The sequence below is a fragment of the Anastrepha ludens genome, chromosome 2 (genome assembly GCF_028408465.1).
Source record: "Anastrepha ludens isolate Willacy chromosome 2, idAnaLude1.1, whole genome shotgun sequence".
In the NCBI taxonomy this organism is placed as follows: Eukaryota; Metazoa; Arthropoda; class Insecta; order Diptera; family Tephritidae; genus Anastrepha; species Anastrepha ludens.
The window spans coordinates 49,301,888-49,306,479 of NC_071498.1; the positions used below are offsets into that span (position 1 = coordinate 49,301,888).

The 4,592-nt window shown below is 37.1% G+C and overlaps 1 non-coding gene across 1 annotated transcript; it reads left to right on the forward strand.

The window, feature by feature from the left end:
* Positions 1-4,062: 4,062 nt before the first annotated feature.
* Positions 4,063-4,135, forward strand: Trnaa-agc (transfer RNA alanine (anticodon AGC)). Its single transcript has one exon. It is a non-coding gene; the product is annotated as a tRNA-Ala (tRNA).
* The last annotated feature ends 457 nt before the right edge of the window (positions 4,136-4,592 follow it).

The window sequence follows — 4,592 nt, forward strand, 5'->3', positions numbered from 1 at the left end:
CCACCTATTTTTTTGAGAATGGTAACACAAATGGCATGTCAAATGTGTTCATAATTTACTTAAGTGTACATATGGACATTGTCTTGATGAAGCATAATTTTGTTTTTTTGCCAAGCGTGGTCGTTTTTGCTTTAAATTGCCGGTTATCACTTTACCCTCTTCAAGCTAATCCAAATATGTGTACAACACCGCGTGCATACCAAAAAAAAGCCATGACTTTGTTGACCGACATACCACCCTTGGCTTTCTTTGAGACACGTTCACGGTAGAAACCCACTGTCTTAACTGTTGCTCTGTCGCCGGTATATGGTGATGGATCCACGTTTTGTCCACCGTTACGGAGCGGCGCTGAAACTCATCCGGATTACATTCGAGCGGCGCTAAACACTACTTAGAAGTAGTCACACGACTAAGCCTAAGCAAATGCTGCATCCATCGCGCAGATTGCTTCTTCATGTTCAAATATTCGAGTAAGTTTTTATGTAAATGCTCAGTTGGTATGTGTACATTCGCAGCTCAGTCACGCACTTTAATTAACCTATCGTCCAATACCATTCTATAGATTTTATCGACGATTTCTGGCGTGATGACTTCTTTTAGGGCGTCGTGAACGTTCGACTGTGACTACAACGGAATTCAGTAATTCACTTCATAACTGCTGAAATGGATGGAACAGAGTCCCCATAACATATATTTACTTATCATTTTCTTGGTTTTGGTTTACGCAAAATGAGATACTTAATGGCACATGAAGTTCAATGTATTCAGCTTTTCCATTTTCGTTGAATTTCACAAAATCTTCTGTTTCGAATGAGTATAAAAAGCCAGCTCCAGATTTCGAAGTTGTCTGTTAATAGATGGTAGTTGACAGAAAGGAAGTCTATAGGGTGGGCCATGTAGAATCGGCTATAAAAAAAACTAATTCATATTTTTTCAAACTTTTTTTTTTTATTTTGAAGATTGAACATCGTCATTTATGAATAAAAAATAATATTGTTGAAATGACTGCCACGACTGGCTCTACAGTAGGCCATTCGATCAACCCAATTTTTAATCACATTTTCGATTGTTTGGACTCCAATTTCATGAATGGCAACTTCGACTTCGTGTTTCAAAGCATCAATCGTCTCTGAATGGTTCGCATAGCATTTGTCATTGACGGTTCCCCATAAAAAATAGTCCAACGGGCTTAAATCACAGCTCCGAGGCGGCCAATTGATATCGGAATTCAAAAACGGTAGCCAAAAGTTCGAGTGTAGAAGAAAACTCACCACTTTGGAAATAGGTTTTCAATATTTCCCAATTTTGTTCAAGCGTATAGCGTCCCATTTCGTAAATGTCAAACCTTTAAAAATCCATAGATTGGGCTACAAAATGCGAGCACATGCAGTATATAATCCAGGTTTAACCGCCTGCGACTATTTTCCAATTTGAAGAAATAGCTGCGTTGTAAGAGATTTTCAAATGAAGAGGGCATCCGTAAAACTCAAGCCTATTTTGAGGCTATTAAGAAAATTTATTATTTGGAAGGGATAAAGATTTCGAAAAACGCTGAACTAACTTTTAAAAAGGGCTAAATGGATATTATGGGCGAAAGAAAACGACTTTTTGTCTTAAAAATATCTCTTATTCAAAAGTAACGAAATTATCAAACTACCCTCGTGTAATAATATTTATAATCCCAATGGAGCAACATCATCAATTGTTTTTTTAAAGTGGTACACCCTAATATACATACTTACATACATATGCACAAGAAAATGTTTTTTGAAGTAAATATAGCTATCACTAAAACGAAGCTATCAATCATAAAAACTGGTTTAGCCATTGAAAGAAAACCACTGCAATAATTTTTTTTTGTGTCATGCGAGATCTTGAATTTTTCGACTACCTGTATCTAAAGATGTAATATATATGTACACGCATACAGGCATCCACAAGTATCCACACATAAACATGCATGCAAACACACCCTGCAGGAAAAGGCCAAGCTAGTATGGATTTCAGATACTGGTATTTAATAGAGGAAATTAAGCTAGTCCGTTATTGACTAGAATAATAGCAGTAGTCAAATTATCAATTTGTCTGCAAATTAGTTATTTTTTTTAGAAAATAAGTCTACGGAAGCATCAGTGCAGTGTGAAGTTTAGGGGATTATGTATAAGTAGATACTGAGGAATACTCTATGATCAAAAAGTACCGAGCATGTTTAAGTAAAATAAAACAGGGTTAAACTTCAGGCAAATTTATTTTCTCTTCTTCAAAATTTGTCCCGTCTAAAGCAACACACATGTGCCAACGTTTAACCCAGTCCTCCATGCACTCCTGGTAGGCCGACGAAGGGATGACCGTCAGCTCCTTCGTCACATTCTATTTCATCTCCTCTATCGACTGAAATCACCTTCCACGAAGAGATAACTTCAACATGGGAAACAAAAAGAAGTCATCAGGTGAATACGGTGCTTGCACGATGATATTCACTTGGTGTTCCGCAAAATAATCCAGCACAATTTGGGCTCGGTACGATGGCGCGTTATCATCATGCACATTTGGGCTCGGTACGATGGCGCGTTATCATCATGCAACATCCAAGAATTGTGTGCCCACATTTTCGGCCGTTTGCGACGTACAACATCTCTCAATCGCTTCAAAGCGGATAAATAATATTCTTTATTGACATTCTGGCCCGATTGAAGGTGCTCATGGTGCACTACGCGCGCGGCTCGTTTAAATAAAACATTTCCGGTAATTTTTGATCATAGAGTACACTACTTCCAGGTCTATCAAATAAGCAAGTCTTTAAGATTAGAGGAACAGATTCAAATTATTACACAGTTTAAGCTTTAAAACTTCAAATTAAATAATTATTTCGCACCATTTACGTATGAACTGTTTTCATACTCTTACATAACAATGCAATATTCACTAGTTTTGTGACAACTAAATTTTTTGTGCAAAGGTTAGGTTAGGTTAGCCTGATTGGCAATAATCCACGCATAGACCTTTTGGTCCCTAGCGATACCAGATGGAGACCGACCTCTACGAATACCTGAAGTAGACATCATGTAGGATGTCAGCGCTTTTGGCGAATCTAAGTAGGGCTAGGAGCTCAACATCCTCTCTGCATTTTCTGCATTTGTCCGTGTTAGCAATCCCTATCCCAGGCTTCATGCCTTTGTTCCATCCCTCCTCTTCAATTGTAGTGCGAAACCTTCTCTCCCAATTAAAGTACGGAGTCATATAGTCCGTGCTACCTGAGCTCCACTTTCCTATTGAGCTGTGACCGAAGGTTCTGCAGGTGAATACCCCCGCAGGCATTAGCCTCCTCGCGGATTTCGCTGCCAGGCTTTTGTGCAAAAACTCGAATCAATTTTATTCGCTAGTAATAGAAATTTGACTACAAAAATGCTCGCAGCAACCGGACACATAAAATATGAATCCGTAATTTATATTATATACATGGCAGACTAGATTGTTTTGGCAGGTATGAACTGGTAGCCGGCTTAGCCGAATGGTTGATGCATGAAACACCAAATGGTAGAAAAAGTGTTTTCTAACAGCAGTCCCCCTCGGCAGGCAATGTCAAACATGCGAGTGTATTTCTGTCAAGAAGAAGCTCCTCATAAAAAACCATCTGCTGTTTGGAGGCGACATAAAATTGTAGGTCCCTTCCTTGTTTGGAAAAACATAAATACTAGCATCACAATACAATACGCCTTTAAAAGGGTGAGAGGCGCCAATTATTTATATATGAAGTGATATTTTTGTGATGCATGTCAGACTTCTCTGTGTTGAAAATAGCACTTGCTTATATGACATATGGACATGAGCGGAACAATTGGAATCTGAACAGCAAAATTTGCAAGTATTTTTTCCTACAGGGTACATACATGTAAATATTTGAACGTGCGCCTTCATATTATAAGTTTGTGTAGCATTCAGCTAAAATATTTAATGCGTCCATTGATTTCTACAATAACACAATAACTTTTTGTTGCTAATTCAGTATCGATATATGACGAAGTTGGGAACTTGGAGAGAGAGGGAAAATTAATTAATGTGGGGGATGTAGCTCAGATGGTAGAGCGCTCGCTTAGCATGTGAGAGGTACGGGGATCGATGCCCCGCATCTCCACTACAGTTCGAAGAACGAAATTTTTGTTAATTTTTTATTATTTATTTTTCTTAAGAATTCGTTTTTTTTTATACCAATTCAAATTCGTGATGTTATTTTTGAGAATGACTTTCTTGTTATTTTTATAAACATAAGTACACATGGGTACAGTCACACAGCAAATTTACGTAAGCAATGTGTTTGGTTTTATTAAAAAAAACTGAATACTCCAACGCAATACTAAAGAACATAAATTTTTATGCCGATAATAAAATTTTAAATTAAGTATTTTGAAATTATATTGTATAAAAAAAATGAGAACAATAATTCAACAACAATTCACAGCACAGAAACTCTTGCTCTATAAAAAATTACTCTTACTTTATAAAAAAATATCTTTAATCTAATAATAAAAAATGCAAATGGTTTAGTTAGTACCTAACTAGTTAGACTTCCCTTTGTGTCTGCCTTAACAGGT